This window comes from Lagenorhynchus albirostris, chromosome 17, assembly GCF_949774975.1.
Source record: "Lagenorhynchus albirostris chromosome 17, mLagAlb1.1, whole genome shotgun sequence".
Taxonomy (NCBI): Eukaryota; Metazoa; Chordata; class Mammalia; order Artiodactyla; family Delphinidae; genus Lagenorhynchus; species Lagenorhynchus albirostris.
The window spans coordinates 47706233-47723810 of record NC_083111.1 but is presented as its reverse complement, the minus strand read 5'-3'; the positions used below and the strand labels follow the sequence as shown (position 1 = coordinate 47723810).

At 41.7% G+C, this 17578-nt stretch overlaps 1 protein-coding gene across 5 annotated transcripts in view; it reads left to right on the top strand.

The window, feature by feature from the left end:
- NCALD (neurocalcin delta) overlaps positions 1-17578 on the top strand; it is a 432659-nt gene that overhangs the window by 11910 nt on the left and 403171 nt on the right. For 3 of the 5 annotated variants that reach the window (XM_060127590.1, XM_060127586.1, XM_060127589.1), the window contains exon 2: positions 9958-10153. The exons of the other annotated variants lie outside the window; for them this stretch is intronic. The gene's annotated coding sequence lies outside the window, so the exon portion shown is untranslated. The remainder of the gene's footprint in view (positions 1-9957; positions 10154-17578) is intronic. 5 annotated transcript variants of the gene reach the window in all.

Sequence of the window (17578 nt, the reverse complement as noted above, 5' to 3'; positions counted from 1 at the left end):
TTAAAGTTTGCCAGGCTACCCTTTTTTGTATTAGTCTGCCTTTGTTTTATTAGATAAAAACTTGAGATTTCAACAACATAGAAAAAATATGTTTAACACTCCTAGCAGATTCTTGACCCAAATTTGAGGCAATAGGTCAGGGTTTCTTATACAAATAGAGACCTACTTTTATACCTTATTACCCTTCTTTATACTGGGCACCTGCTTACAAAACTTTCTCCTGTACCTACCTTTCCCCCACTATTTAGTCTCCTAGTTTTCGTCCTTTTCTTGCAATAGTGATGATTTATGTTCAGAAGATGGCAAACTAGATTCATATACATATATTTTTCCAAACATCTCTGTCTTTGTATTTTTGGTTGCCTAGGTGACATTTCCAAGAGAATGTGTGCAAATCTGCTATTATTAAAGCGGAGATAACATGGCATCTATTTTTAGGCCCTTCTATACCTTTCTTTTTCCCCACCAGACCGGGTAATTGGTTTATTTTTTCTGTTTTCATTATTGGAAGGCCATGTATAGCTTCCTTCCTCTAGTTCTAATTTGAGGATTGATTAACTTTTTGAAAATTGACATAATAATTCAGTAACTTCTTCATTCAGCATTACTATTGATCGTCTCTTTTTAATTTAATTTATTTATTTTTGGCTGCGTTGGGTCTTTGTTGCTGCGCGCGGGCTTTCTCTAGTTGCGGCGAGCAGGGGCTACTCTTCATTGCGGTGCGTGGGTTTCTCATTGCAGTGGCTTCTCTTGTTGCCGAGCACGGGCTCTGGGCGCGTGGGCTTCAGTAGTTGGGGCTCATGGGCTCTAGAGCGCAGGCTCAGTAGTTGAGACACATGGGCTTAGCTGCTCCATGGCATGTGGGATCTTCCCGGACCAGGGCTCGAATCCGTGTCCCCTGCATTGGCAGGCGGATTCTTAACCATTGCGCCACCAGGAAAGTCCCTGATGATCTCTTTGATTAGTGGATACCAGTTGTTTTTCCTAAATGTTGTCCAAGCCAAGCTTGGGCGTGGATTTTTTTTTTGCGGTACGCGGGCCTCTCACTGTTGTGGCCTCTCCCGTCGCGGAGCACAGGCTCCGGACGCGCAGGTCCAGCGGCCATGGCTCACGGGCCCAGCCGCTCCACGGCACGTGGGATCCTCCCAGACCGGGGCACGAACCCGCGTCCCCTGCATCGGCAGGTGGACCCTCAACCACTGCATCACCAGGGAAGCCTGAGCGTGGATAATTTCGGTAGGAGGAAAAAGGGGTGCAGAGGCAATCTGTAGATCCAGAGTGGAAAGAGCACATCTCCTCTGGAGCTGGATTAACCTGGCTTCAGTCTTAGTGCTGCTGCTTAGTAGCTGTGTGAGCTCCTGGAACTTGCATCTTCAGGTGACATGTGGACAATACATGGACCTGCTTCATGGGGCTGCTGTGAAGGTTGAGAAGGTTAGGTGGGCACGAGGTGCAGCATCTCACATAGAGAACTCCTGCTGCTGCTGGAGCTGCTCTTTAATATCCAAGGTACAATTGTACCACCTTCATTTCATACAAGAAGTTGCCAATACTTGAATTTACTAAAGAGATAAATTCGAGGGATCATTTTCTTTGCTACAATTTTTTTGTTTTAATAAGCTTTTCAGAGAATTTCTTTCAATGGTGAACACACCACTGGGTGTACTTTTAGTAGTTTTGAAATTAAAAATCTCTAATTTACCCCACACTTTTAGGAACATAACTGTAGTATTGTTACCCATAATTCAAAGGCAGCCAGTGTTAATAATTGGGTTTTTACATAATTTACCATTTATGTAATGGTATATATGATATATATCTCTGTAGTGCTATGTAAGGGATTTTGAATGTTTATCTCATTGTTGTATGCACTTGAAGGGGAAATATTTAGCCTAATTCAGTATTAGGGTCCGGAATACTGCCCATAGGGATCCGAGATTATTAATTTGGATTTTATGGCAAGGTTGCGAGGAGGGATGGACTTTAATCTGTTGTTATTTAAAATTGTTTAATATTGGAGCGTTAACGTGGCTGGGGTTCCTTTGGTTCTCACTCTTTTGCATTGTCATTTTATTTTAATAAATAGATTTATCATTTATCACTCAGATTTATCAGATTTGGCGAATGAGGCAGATGGCTGCATCATTGCCCTGGAGTTTGTCTTGCTGCCCTTGAAGATAGAGGAAGGGGGGAGGAAGTGATGTACAGACAGACAGAAAGACACACACACACACACACACACACACACACACACACGCACACATTTTCTTTAGGCTTGTGACCTAAAATTTCTAATAGGATATTTAAAGTAAGAGCTCTTTGATGGAATTTTGCTCTGTGACTGGTGGGAAGGGGAGGATCGGGATGTGGGAAGTCTGTGATGTTGAGTTCCCACCACCTCACCCTTTGGAAGACATGACAGCCTTTTCCATGTGAGACCAAAAGGCAAGCAGTGAGAATCAGAAGTCAATTCTGGCCTCTGAAGTTTCTTGGGAAAGCAACAGGAAGACTGTGCCTTCTATTTTTCTAATCCAGACACTTAAAGAATATGTTCCCCAGAGCTTGGGTGCCGTTTCCTTCATACCCTAATCCTCACCATTATAAAAGTAAGGCATTATCATGAAATAAAATGTGAACATTATGGAAAACTAGAAAGAAAAAATAATCCAAATATTCAAAGGCAAACAAGGTTAATATTTGGAACATTTCATTATTTTTATGAGAGATTTTTTTCTTAGCTACATAGTTATATTTATATATAATTTAAAAATTATTTTTCATTTAACTGTACTGCAAGCTGTAATATTGTGATATAATAAGAAATATATATTTGGTCTTTGCCCCCAGTTGCTGGCACAGAGCTCCTAAAACCCTTGGAGTTTCTAGTGATAGGGATAAGAGGAGCATCTTCTGTTATTCATAATGTGCCCTTTTCAGCCATATCTGAATTTATGCTAATTAAGTGACTCTTGTAAGATAGAGGGTTGGAATTTTTAGTCCCTCCCCCCCACTCCGTCTCCCCCAATCCTCCAGGGAGGGAAGAGGGGCTGGGGATTGAATTCAGTCACCAAAGGCCAATGATTTAATCAACACATGCCTGCATAATGGAACTGTCATAAAAATCCTAAGTAATAGGGTTTGGAGACCTTCCAGGTTGCCAAACACATCAAAGTGCTGGGAGGGTGGCACGCTTGGAGAGAGCATGGAAGCTCTATGCCCCTTCCCCCATACCTGGCTGTATGCATCTCTTCCAACTGGCCTTCCTGAGTTGTATCTTTCTGTAACAGTTTGATACTCTACTAAGTAAACTATTTTCTTGAGTTCTATGAGCTGTTCTAGCAAATTATTGAACCTGAGGAGGGGGTCTCAGGAACCCCCAATCTGTAGCTGATTGGTCAGAAGTACAGGTGACAACCTAGGACTTGGAACTGGTGTCTGAAGTGGACAGCAGTCTTGTGGGACTGAGCCCTTAACCTGAGGGGTCTGCATTAACGCCAGGTAGTTAGTAGTAAGAATGGAGTTATAGGACACCCAGTTGGTGCCCAGAGAGTTAGAGAATTGGTTGGTGTGGAAAAAACCCTTGTGCATTGGTGTCAGAAGTGAAGGATTGAGAGTAAAAGAAATGGAAGTTTTTACTTTAAAGGACTTTTCCATTTTATTTTATATTCTTTGTAGATAATATGTAATTGGGCATAAACGAATCCATTGACTGGATATACCTCAGGTTACTTAGCCATTCCATGATTGGTCATTTGATAACAGATCTAAATAATTTTTTTGCTATTATCATTTTTGTACAGTAACTTTTACTTTATGCAAGATTATATCCTAGGATATATTTCTAGTGGATTTAATAGATTGATGTTTTGAACATTTAAAAAGGTAAAAGATGTCCTAGCACTCTTTATTGAATGGTGTTTTTTATTTTTTTAACTTTCCATAAAGCAAGTGTCTTTTCTTATTTGTGCATTTTTTTCCCAACTTAAAACAGTGGTATTATAATCAGAAGGGTCTTTTCTAAGGGAAAGAAGATTTTGCATTTACGTGGTAGTTCCACTGAGAGTAACTTGGTCCCCTTGGATCCTAGATCTTTGCCTTGTAACTTGACCATCACGATGCTGCTCGTGAGTGTAGTCTGAGCAGCCCCTAATGATTTCTCATCCATCTCTGCTGCATTGCCCTGAGGTGTAGGGCCACAAATATAATTTTGTGTTACAGGTGAAGAAGCCAAGCAAATCTCAAAGACTCATTCAGGGTTATTCCTGCTTTCCAGTCTGGTGGTTGATTCTTTTATATTATTCTATCTCTTGTTTTGCTCTTCCTTCTGATTTCCTTTTAAAGTGATAAATTTATCTTTGAAACTTCAGGTCTAGTTTGATCACCATGTAGGGAACCTGAGGAAGGTCAGAATGATAGTTTTGCTTAGAAATGAGGGCTCTTCCAGGACCATAATTATTATTAATATTATTTTTGAAAAAAACATTTGTTGCATGTCTACTCTGTCCAAGGCAATATGCCAGATGTTGTGGGAAATACAAGGTGAATAAAACACTCTTCCTTTCCTCAATGGATTTACACTCATTTCTTTAGCATTGTTTTAGTTACTTTTATTAAGTTGCGTTCTCTACTAAAGGGTATCAATATTTTGTGTTGCGCTTGCTCCACAGTCTGGAAACCCCAGGGGGTGATGTTTTTTTCTATCCAGCAAGTCTTGTGAGTCGAGTGCATTGGATGTTGTACCCTAGTCAAAGCACTACTGTGAGGTACTTTAAAACACTTGAGGACTTGGCTGATGCATATTTTATCAGCTAAGATGGGCCTGGAGATCTGCAGCATCTGTGTTACACTTTTCTGTCCCAGCTTCTCTTCCTTTGGGCACTTAGGTTACTCATTTGGTCAACCAGGATCTAAAAATAAAGCTAGAAACTTTGAGAGGTTTTTTTTTTTCCCCCTTGGCTGATTGATGTGTGTTTTTGTGTCTCCCAAACTGTGCTGTGTTACTATTTACTTTTACATTATGTATAGCACTTAGCAACCAACAGTGGAAATGAAAGTTAAGAGCACAGGCAGTCCTGGCTGAGCTGGAGGAACTGGCCAGCTGAAGCCTTAGAGAATTCTCCTTCCCTCCCGCATTCCTGCACTCTGTGGCCCTGGGGTCTGCCTTGCCAGCCTCAAGTTCCTGCTTTTGCCTTCTCTACTGGTGGCCAAGTGAGGACCACAAGGAGGGACAGGAAGGACCCCTCCTGCCCCTACCCTAACCCCTCTCGGTTCCCTTGTCTGGTCACCGTGGGTGAGGCGAGTCTCTTCACCCCAGGAAGGCAGGCCTTGGCCATCACTGACATCTTGGCACTGGTGACAGTGCTGTAGGGTCAGAAGCACTGTGTCTTATTTGGAGTTCTGAATGCATTTCCAAAAAGGAAGGTACGAGTTGTGTCTGGAGTGTGCAGGGCCCATAGGACAAAATTCTGTGATTCTTAAGGAAATCTGAGGTGAGGATGGCTCTTTTAGAGTGACATAAGTCAGTGCTTAGAACATTGTTCTTGGGGGAGAATACTTTCTAGATTCTAAGAATTCCAGGTTAGGAAGAAACTTAGAACATGATCAGCCTGTAAGTTGAGGGACTGGCTTTAAGGTCAAAAAGTGGCTTATACCGGCATGGGAGTGGCCCCTTGCTTGAAACATTGGAGTGTGTTAGCCCTTCTCTCCCCCAGCCCTCTTCTGTAGCTGTCAGAATATATTAGTCTTCCAATTTTTAGAGTAGTAATTGCACTAAAAAACTTACATCCTGATTCTACCAAAATAAGGCAGGGAGAAAGACCTCGGGAATATAGATTTAATTCCTTGATTATTGCCTTTTCGCAAAGAATACAAAACCAAATACACCAGGGCCTTTGGGGAAGGCCCTTATTTTTTTCCTAAAGAAATAAAATTTCTGTTCCTTTCTCAGGACTCCTGTATGCTTCTCATTCGTTTTTTTTTTTTTTTTTTTTCTCTCGCGGTACGCGGGCCTCTCACTATTGTGGCCTCTCCCGTTGCGGAGCACAGGCTCCGGACGCGCAGGCTCAGCGGCCATGGCTCACGGGCCCAGCTGCTCCGCGGCATGTGGGATCTTCCCGGACCGGGGCACGAACCCACGTCCCCTGCATCAGCAGGAGGACTCTCAACCACTGCACCACCAGGGAAGCCCAGCTTCTCATTCTTAATACATTTTGGAGAACAGATTTGAAGAATATTTCTGTGAATCTTTTTTTCCGGGGAAATAGAGAATTTTTGTTTTCTAAAGAGGTTCTTTGAAATGTGTTTTTTTAATCACCTTTCTGTAGCAAAATCCATTTTGTTTTTTTAAAGGCTGGAAAGCATAGATCAGCAGTGCGGAATGATTAAACAATACTTACTTGGAAAGGAACAAAATCTGTCCAGTTGCTTGTGTAATTTTCACAGAAGGGACAAAACAGTTACAGAGTAAAACCCCCCAGCCTGTAGGTGAATTTTTTTTCCGACCTCAGAAGGGGTGGGCCCACTCGGAACAGGAAGTAATCACAGGCCAGCGGTTTGAGTAATGAGAGAAGGCTCTGGATTTGGCTTAGCTGTTTTCTTCATCCTGAAAGCCAGGGCAGTCTACAGACACTCTCCTACTTCTTCAGCATTGGTATCTTTTCCTGGCACACGCAGTGTACATGGGCACCTGCCTGACAAGAACAAGGAGCCACAGGAATAGCTAGAGCTGTAGAATGCATTGGAAGAGGAGGCTAAGCTTCGAGCAGTTGCAGACGGAGGAAGAGGAGTCTGGGAAGTTGGCATATCAGCCCTGGTACATGGAATGACCTGGTCCCGAGGGGTCAGCGTGGGACCCAAGAGGAGCAGGGCACATTACAGGATAAAGACAGGGACGGGGTGTCCACTTTCACGTGCTACCCATGGCTCAGGTTTTCCCGTTAAAGAGGATTTTTCCCTGTAGTTATATCCATAGGCTGACAGTACTGTATGTATTGTTTAAGACTATATTTTTGTTTAAGTTAATCACTTAATAAATTGTTGCATTAGTTTGGGCCCTCTCAGTGGCCAAGGACTAGGATGTCACTCAAATGAGTTTAAGTACAAGGAGCTCATTGTAACAATGACTACTTCTATTGTTACGTTGTTCTGAGTATATTGTCACATGGACTCTTCTGTCCTACTCCAGGTAGAGTGTTATTAACCCCACTCTACTGAGGAGGAGCAGCCTTAGAGAATGTGTCCTAAGCATGTGGGTGGTCAGTGGGAATCCGGACTCACACCCAGGTGGTCACTTGGGAGCCATAGTCTCTAACCACTCTACTGCGCTGCCCCTTCAAAGGATTCTGAGCCTGTGAAACAAAGAACAGCTGGGTCTCATGGAGCCCAAAACAAAGGACTTTAAAATTAGGAATGGAGTCATTACCTTTCTCAGAGGTCATGTGGTCTTGCTCAGTGGGCCCCTCCCTTTTTCTCTCCTGCCTTCTTCTGTTGCTTCATTTTACATATGGTCCCTGAATGGCCAGCCCATAAGGCTGCAGCCTGGGACCTCAGTATCTTCTGGCTCAAACTTGTAACTGAGAGTTTCCTATTGGTCTAGTTCATTGAGCCAGGCTACACAGCCATTAGAGCCTGGCTAGGAAAAAGATTAGCTGCCTTTGGGTTGGCTGTTCATCCCAGGTCCTTTGGTGGTTGCCTCATGCACGGACTTCTCCAGCACCATTCTCCCAAGCAGGGGATTGTGGGCAAGACTTAGGAAGTTGTTCAGAGCAGGAAATTAACATCTGGTATAAGCTCATATTATACTTTAATACTTTTAAAGTTAAATAACACATTTGCTATCTTTATAAAGTCTCAAGTATCTATATCTGTTAAGACTCTTCAGGTTGTGAATAATAGAAACTGAATTTCAAGGAACTTAGAAAAATATCAAATTTAATTGGCTCTTTTTTTGTTGTTTTTTGAAGATGGCTACCCCAAATTTATTAAAGGTAACTCTCCTAGAATTGAAAATAAAATAGATGCAACATATGACTAACCTGGCAAGTTTTTCTATTCTAGAAGTACTGTTTTTAAAAACTTTTAAGGTTGACTGTCATCTAAATAAATCATTAATTGGTTCTTGTAACTGCGTAGGCAGAAGCTTGGCTGGATCCAGATCTTAAACAATAACCTCGGAAATCAGACTCTTGCCATAGCTTGGCTCTGCATTCATCTGAATTGGTTTCATCCTCAGGCAGGCCCTCCCTTCATGACCTCAAGACACCACTGGAAGCTCCAGGCTTATCTGTTAGCCGAGCTGCCCCGTGGAGAGCTTCTCTTTCTCAGTAGTACCAGCAGAATTCCCAGGTTTGATTCTCATTGCTCTGGATTGCCAGCCTCTCAACCAAACATGGCAGCCAGGCTGCTTGGTCAGGCCTGGGTCACTGCCCACCCCTGGAGAGGGGTTAAACCACCTCTTTATTAAAACACATGGACAGGGTATAGGGGAGTATAGTCTCCAGAGACAATTGGGATGTTAGTACCTGAAGAAATGGGAATGGATGCTGTCCAGACAAAAATAACCCATGTCCACTTTGGAACATTTTCAGGTATATCATAAATAACTGGATATCCATAATCAAGATTTTGGGGCTCAGGGTAAGCAGTCTGGGTCACTGACTTTATCTTTTTTGTATGTGACAAATCCAAAGACGTATGAAGTCCAGAATGTTTGGAAAGGCCTAGATCACCTATGTTTTTTTAGTCATTAGTCCTGAAAAATGATGCTATTAAACCAAACAAAGTTGTTATTAAGACTTGCATCTTTTGGGAGATTGGGATTGACATATATACACTAATATGTATAAAATAGATAACTAATAAGAACCTGCTGTATAAAAAATAAATTAAATTAAATTAAAAAAAAGACTTGCATCTTTTTGAGAAAACCAATAGCAGGGTGGTCTTGTCTCCATTTTTTTGATTAAGTAGGAGGATAAGACTTTAAGGGCTCTTGTTAGGTGCCCTCTATTTAAAGTCCAAGCTGTTCTAGCATTGAAATTACTTTGGTGAATTACATAAAGCCTTTGTGTAAACCTTTAGCTGTGCCTAGGATTTAAGACCCAGTTTATTGAGGTAATGATTAAATTGTCCTGTCTATATATCCATGATCTTAAAACCCACTGGGAAATAATTGCTTGGTTTTTAACTATCTCATAAATCAGGAACTTCAAGGCCAGGGGAGGTTAAATTAGTAAGTCCCCATGCTAACAGATACAGGTTGAATCTATGTAACCTCGAGTCTTGAGTAGTTTGTGTGTTGTGTGTGTGTGTATATAGATATAACTTTGTGCTGACAGAATTGCCATATCTCTTGCTTACTGTACCTACTGCAGTGGTCCCAGATATCCACTGGAACAAATGATCAGCTGCTTTTAACTATTAAAGTTTCACAGATAGTTGCCTTAATTTCTTGTACTTATTTAAAATTTTAGGGAATTCTCTGGCAGTCCAGTGGTTGTGACACTGCACTTCCACTGCCTGCAGGTTCAATCCCTGGTCAGGGAGCTAAGCTCATGCAAGCTGAAAGTTGTGGCCCCCCCCCCAAAAAAAAAGTATATTAATGGGGTTAAAAAAGTTCCGTGATATGCCAAAATGTGTTTCTTCTCTCTTGACTTTAATTTAGTAGTGCAACTATTACTTGGTTTCATACTGGTTTGAAGTTCTCAATTGCAAACAATAGTGCCCACTCTGGCTAGTTTATACAGAAAGAGAGTTTTTAAAAGGATATTAAGGAGCTCACAGAATTTCTGGGAGGACCAGGGTCAGACTTGGAGGCCATGCAGCCAGGAACACTACACAAATTACAACACTGGTGGCTCCAGTAGAGACCTTGGTGTGGCTACCACAGAGCACAGGTCCCTCTGCTGATACCATCAAGTGAGTCCTTATGTGGGGACCCCATTGCTGTTGCTTCTGCAGGCTGGGCGTCTCTCTGCCATGCTCCACACATCTCCACCACAGTGAATCCCGTGTGGTGACTCCTTCTGTACGCCTGCTCTCTTCTGAGAAGAATCTTTGCATGGTTGCTGCTGATCGGTGGAACCCAGGTCACTTGCCTGTAAAGTAAGCTGGGGATTCAAATTCCTGACTTCTCTGGAAGATATGGACTCAGAAGGTAGGAAGTTTCTCAAATGTGGGAGGAGTATTCGAAAAAATGCTGTTTGGCCACAAAATATGACAAATTACTACACTTACCTCTGTATACCTTATTGTTCTAAAATAGTGACTGACATCTAACAGTAGGGCTGTTTCCTACTGAGTACAATTTGAATGAACGCAGGTAGGAACCCCCTGGCCTAATGCCATATAGGAGTTTCATTACTTTTCATTGAATGTAAACCTCCCACCACCCACCTCTTTACTGCCCTTGGTTGCCTCATCAGTATCAGCTAAATCAGTCTCCATCCGTTCCCTGCATGAAGGCAGGAAACTGGTCTAAAAAACCAAAAATGAGTCATCTGATGCTCAGAGAAGGTAACCCACCTGCCGAAAGTCACACAGCCTGTAAGTGATTAAAACCCAGGTCTGCTCCAGAGTCTGCTTTTCTACACACTGTGCAGTACTGCCTTTGGAGCCAGGTATGCTCTCTGACTTGAGGGTTTTCCTTGTCAGTAGTATGTGATAGAGAGACGGCTGGACTTCTGATGAGCCCTCAACACAGTCCTTCTGCCTCCTACAAAGATGAATTATGCAGTGTTGGTGAGGGAATTGGGATTTACTTGTGTCTCTGCCACAGCTAAGCCCCTGATATAACCAGGAAATGAATATTATTAGTTGCAAATGGAAGCTTTATTCAGTGGAACTTCCAATAACATGGTTTGCTTTACAATATAATTCATTATTAGATGAATTGTGTCCCCTCCGCCTCCCCCAAATTCATGTACTGAAGCCCTCATTTCCAGTGTGATGATATTTAAACAGGTCCATTAGGGATGTAGTTAAGGTTAAATAAATGTGGGGCTCTAATCTGAGAGGGCTGGTGTCCTTTTAAGAAAAAGAAGAGATACAAGAGCTATTTCTTTCTCTGCATGCACAGACAAAAGGCCACAGTGAGAAGGTGATTGTAAGCTAGGAAGAATGCCTCACCAGAAACCAGTTCTACTGAAAAGTTGATCTCGGACTTATAGCCTCTAGAACTGTGAGATAATAAATAACTGTTGTTTAAGTCACCAGAGTGTGGGATTCTGTTACAGCAGCCTGAGCAGATGACTATGGATCCATTTGCCTTAAATCCCAAATAGGAAGGTAAGGATGGTAGTTACATATGCAGCAAAAGCTAGAGGAGCAATGGGGCCTGGAGGAGGGTGAGAACACAGATCATCAGGGGTCATTAAAGGCTGCATCAGAGGCAGTGCCATGTGAAATGGGCATTGAAGGAGTTGGAGTGCCTTGCAGGCAGGGTAGCTTCGTGGTTAGGAGTATGGGCTCTGGGATCTGACTTCCTGCGTTTGAATCCTTGTGCTGGCTTGCTGGCTGTGAGACTGTGGGCAAGTTACTTAACCCTTCTGAGCCTTCCTTTTTTTTTTTTTTTTTTAACATCTTTATTAGAGTATACTTGCTTTACAGTGGTGTTTTAGTTTCTGCTTTATAACAGAGTGAATCAGCTATACATATACATATATCCCCATATACCCTCCATCTTGCGTCCCCCTCCCACCGTCCCTATCCCCCCTCTCTAGGTGGTCACAAAGCACCAAGCTGGTCTCCCTGTGCTATGAGGCTGCTTCCCACTAGCTATCTGTTTTACATTTGGTAGTGTGTATATGTCTATGCCACTCTCTCACTTCATCCCATCTTCCCATTCCCCCTCCCCGTGTCCTCAAGTCCATTCTCTCCGTCTGCGTCTTTATTCCTGTCCTGCCCCTAGGTTCTTCAGAACCTTTTTTTTTTTTGATTCCATATATATGTGTTAGCATACAGTATTTATTTTTCTGTTTCTGACTTATTTCACTCTGTATGACAGACTCTAGGTCCATCCACCTCACTACAAATAACTCAATTTCGTTTCTTTTTATGGCTGAGTAATATTCCATTGTATATATGTGCCATATCTTCTTTATCCATTCATCTGTCAATGGACACTTAGGTTGCTTCCGTATCTTGGCTATTGTAAATAGAGCTGCAATGAACATTGTGGTACATGACTTTTGAATTATGGTTTGCTCAGGGTATATGCCCAGTAGTGGGATTGCTGGGTCGTATGGTAGTTCTATGTTTAGTTTTTTTTTTTTTTTGCGGTACGTGGGCCTCTCACTGTTGTGGCCTCTCCTGTCGCGGAGCACAGGCTCAGGACATGCAGGCTCAGTGGCCATGGCTCACGGGCCCAGCCGCTCCGCGGCATGTGGAATCTTCCCGGACCGGGGCAGGAACCCGTGTCCCCTGCATCGGCAGGCAGACTCTCAACCACTGCACCAGCAGGGAAGCCCTCCATTATATATTCTTGCCTTCTTTATCAAAGATAAGATGACCATATGTGCGTGGGTTTATCTCTGGGCTTTCTATCCAGTTCCATTGGTCTATATTTCTGTTTTTGTGCCAGTACCATACTGTCTTGATTGCTGTAGCTTTGTAGTATAGTCTGAAGTCTGGGAGCCTGATTCCTCCAGCTCCGTTTTTCTTTCTCAAGATTGCTTTGGCTATTCAGGGTCTTTTGTGTTTCCATACAAATTGTGAAAATTTTTGTTCTAGTTCTGTGAAAAGTGCCATTGGTAGTTTGATAGGGATTGCACTGAATCTGTAGATTGCTTTGAGTAGTACAGTCATTTCCACATTGTTGATTCTTCCCATCCAAGAGCATGATATATCTCTCCATCTATTTGTATCATCTTTAATTTCTTTCATCAGTGTCTTATAATTTTCTGCGTACAGGTCTTTTGTCTCCTTAGGTAGGTTTATTCCTAGGTATTTTATTCTTTTTGTTGCCATGATAAATGGGAGTGTTTCCTTAATTTCTCTTTCAGACTTTTCACCGTTAGTGTATAGGAATGCAAGAGATTTCTGTACATTAATTTTGTATCCTGCTACTTTACCAAATTCATTGATTAGCTCTAGTAGTTTTCTGGTAGCATCTTTAGGACTCTCTCTATATAGTATCATGTCATCAGCAAACAGTGACAGCCTTACTTCTTCTTTTCTGGTTTGGATTCCTTTTATTTCTTTTTCTGCTCTGATTGCCGTGGCTAAAATTTCCAAAACTATGTTGAATAATAGTGGTGAGAGTGGACAACCTTGTCTTGTTCCTGATCTTAGTGGAAATGGTTTCAGTTTTTCACCATTGAGGATGATGTTGGCTGTCAGTTTGTCATATGCCTTCATTATGTTGAGGTAAGTTCCCTCTGTGCGTACTTTTTGGAGGTTTTTTTTTTTTATCATAAATGGGTGTTGAATTTTGTCAAAAGCTTGTCTGCATCTATTGAGATGATCATATGGTTTTTCTCCTTCAATTTGTTAATATGTTTATCACATTGATTGATTTGTTTATATTGAAGAATCCTTGCATTACTGGGATAAAGCCCACTTCATCAGTGTATGATCCTTTTTTTTTTTTTTTTTGCGGTACGTGGGCCTCTCACTGTTGTGACCTCTCCCGTTGCGGAGCACAGGCTCCGGACGCGCAGGCTCAGTGGCCATGGCTCATGGGCCTAGCCGCCCCGCAGCATGTGGGATCTTCCCAGACCGGGGCACGAACCCTTGTCCCCTGCATCGGCAGGTGGACTCTTAACCACTGCGCCACCAGGGAAGCCCTGTATGATCCTTTTAATGTGCTGTTGGATTCTGTTTGCTAGTATTTTGTTGAGGATTTTTGTATCTATGTTCATCAGTGATATTGGCCTATAGTTTTCTTTCTTTCTTACATCTTTGTCTGGTTTTGGTATCAGGGTGATGGTGGCCTCATAGAATCAGTTTGGGAGTGTGCCTCCCTCTGCTATATTTTGGAAGAGTTTGAGAAGGATAGGTGTTAGCTCTTCTCTAAATGTTTGATAGAATTAGCCTGTGAAGCCGTCTGGTCTTGGGCTTTTGTTTGTTAGAAGATTTTTAATGACAGTCTCAATTTCAGTGCTTTTGATTGGTCTGTTTATATTTTCAGAGTCCAGAGTGCTAACCATTACACTATGGAAGCTGTTTATATTTTCTATTTCTTGTTCAGTTCCAGAAGATTGTGCTTTTCTATGAATTTGTCCATTTCTTCCAGGTTGTCCATTTTATTGGCATAGAGTTGCTTGCAGTAATCTCTCATGATCCTTTCTTTGTATTTCTGCAGTGTCAGTTGTTTCTTCTCCTTTTTCATTTCTAATTCTATTAATTTGAGTCTTCTCCCTTTTTTTCTTGATGAGTCTGGCTAATGGTTTATCAATTTTGTTTATATTCTCAAAGAACCAGCTTTTAGTTTTATTTATCTTTGCTTCTGTTTCCTGCATTTCTTTTCATTTATTTCTGATCTGATCTTTAGGATTTCTTTCCTTCTGCTAACTTCGGGGTTCTTTTGTTCTTCTTTCTCTAATTGCTTTAGGTGTAAGGTTAGGTTGTTTATTTGACATGTTTCTTGTTTCTTGAGGTAGGATTGTATTGCTATCAACTACCCTGTTAGAACTGCTTTTGCTGCATCCCATAGGTTTTGGGTCGTCGTGTTTTCATTTTCAGTTGTTTCTAGGTGTTTTTTTTGATTTCCTCTTTGATTTCTTCAGTGATCTCTTGGTTATTAGGTAGTATATTGTTTAGCCTCCATGTGTTTGTATGTTTTACAGATTTTTTTCCTGGAATTGATATCTAGTCTGATAGCATTGTGATCGGAAAAGATACTTGATATGATTTCAATTTTCATAAATTTACCAAGACTTGATTTGTGTCCCAAGATATGATCTGTCCTGGAAAATGTTCCAGGAGCACTTGTGAAGAAAGTGTATTCTGTTGTTTTGGGATGGAATGTCCTATAAATATCAATTAAGTCCATTTTCTCTAATATGTCATTTAAAGCTTGTGTTTCCTTATTTATTTTCATTTTGGGTGATCTGTCCATTGGTGAAAGTGGGGTGTTAAAGTCCCCCACCAGGATTGTGTTACTGTCGATTTCCCCATTTATGGCTGTTAGTATTTGCCTTTTGTATTGCGGTACTCCCATGTTGGGTGCATAGATATTTGCAATTGTTATATCTTCTTCTTGGATTGATCCCTTGATCATTGTGTAGTGTCCTTCTTTGTCTCTTGTAATAGTCTTTATTTTAAAGTCTATTTTGTCTGATATGAGAATTGCTCCTCCAGCTTTCTTTTGATTTCCATTTGCATGGAATATCTTTTTCCATCCCCTCACTCTCTGTCTGTATGTGTCCCTAGGTCTGAAGTGGGTCTCTTATAGACAGCATATATACGGGTCTTGTTTTTTTATTCATTCAGCCAGTCTGTGTCTTTTGGTGGGAGCATTTAATCCATTTACATTTAAGGTGGTTATCGATATGTATGTTCCTATTACCATTTTCTTAATTGTTTTGGGTTTGTTATTTTAGATCTTTTCCTTCTCTTGTGTTTCCTGCCTAGAGAAGTTCCTTTAGCATTTGTTGTAAAGCTGGTTTGATGATGCTGACTTCTCTTAGCTTTTGCTTGTCTCTGAAGGTTTTAATTTCTCCGTCGAATCTGAATGAGATTCTGAATCATTCAGAAAATCATTCTGAATGATTTGCTCTGTTGAATCTCTGTCCTTGCTGGGTAGAGTAATCTTGGTTGTAGGTTCTTTCCTTTTATCACTTGAAATATGTCTTGTCACTCCCTTCTGGCTTGCAGAGTTTCTGCTGAAAGATCAGCTGTTAACCTTATGGTAATTCCGTTGTATGTTATTTGTTGTTTTTCCCTTGCTGCTTTTAATATTTTTTCTTTGTATTTAATTTGTGATAGTTTGATTAATATGTGTCTTGGCGTGTTTCTCCTTGGATTTTTTCCTGTATGGGAGTCTCTATGCTTCTTGGACTTGATGAGTATTTCCTTTACCATATTAGTGAAGTTTTTAACTCTAGTCTCTTCAAATATTTTATCAGTCCCTTTCTTTTTCTCTTCTCCTTCAGGGACCCCTATAATTTGAATGTTGGTGCGTTTAGTGTTGTCCCAGAGGTCTCTGAGACCATCCTCAATTCTTTTCATTCTTTTTTGTTTATTCTGCTCTGCAGTAGTTATTTCCACTATTTTATCTTCTGGGTCACCAATCCATTCCTCTGCCTCAGTTATTCTGCTGTTGATTCCTTCTAGAGAATTTTTAACTTCATTTATTGTGTTTTTCATCATTGTTTGTTTGCTCTGTAGTTCTTCTAGGTCCTTGTTAACATTTCTTGTATTTTCTCCATTCTGTTTCCAAGATTTTGGATCATCTTTACTATCATTACTCTGAATTCTTTTTCATGTAGACTGCCTGTTTCCTCTTCATTTGTTTGGTCTGGTGGGTTTTTACCTTGCTCCTTCACCTGCTGTATGTTTCTTTGTCTTCTCATTTTGCTTAACTTAACTGTGTTTAGGGTCTCCTTTTCACAGGCTGCAGGTTCATAGTTCTCGTTGTTTTTGGTGTCTGCCCCCAGTGGCTAAGGTTGGTTCTGTGGGTTGTGTAGGCTTCCTGGCAGAGGGGACTGGTGCCTGTGTTGTGGAGTATGAGGCTGGATCTTGTTTTTCTGGTGGGCAGGACTGTGTCCGGCCGTGTGTTTTGGGGTTTCTGTGACCTTATTATGATTTTAGGCAGCCTCTCTGCTAATGGGTGGGGTTGTGTTTCTGTCTTGCTAGTTGTTTGGCATAGAGTGTCCAGCACTGGAGCTTGCTGGTTGTTGAGTGGAGCTGGGTCTTAATGTTGAAATGGAGATCTCTGGGAGAGCTTTCGCCGTTTGATATTATGTGGAGCTTGGAGGTCTCTGGTGGACCAGTGTCCTGCACTCGGCTTTCCCACCTCAGAGGCAGAGGCCTGACACCTGGCCTGAGCACCAAGACCCTGTCAGCCACATGTCAGGTACGTGGGGAGTTTCTTGCCTTTTGGGAAGTGTGAGGTCTTCTGCCAGCATTCAGTAGGTGTTCTGTAGGAGTTGTTCCACATGTAGATGTATTTTTGATGTGTTTGTGGGGAGGAAGGTGATCTCCACGTCTTTCTCCTCCACCATCTTGAAGGTCTCTGGATTGCTGTTGGCTGGTGTCCTTAGGATAGCCAACTTTCTGTGTTTCTGAGCCTTCCTTTTTTTCAAAAGGAGAATAATGAGAGTGCCTATCTCACAACGTTGGGGAGATTAAATGAGACAATGCATGTGAAACTATTTAGAGCTGTGCTTAGCTTGTAGTAAGCATTCAATAAGTTATTAATATTATTTTAAGCAGCAGAGAATGGGGTAAGGTGTGTTTGGGGAGAAGAGTGGTGGTAATCACAGGCTGAAGAAGTGTGTGAGCAACAGAGGGAGGACGTGGCATGCATTTGGTGAACAGCTGTGTGGTTTGTCTGGAGCCCAGTTCACCAAGGCTCCCTTTTTCCGAGTCTGTGTTTTTCAAGGAGTCTCCTCTTGGAAGAGATATCCCGAAAGGGGCT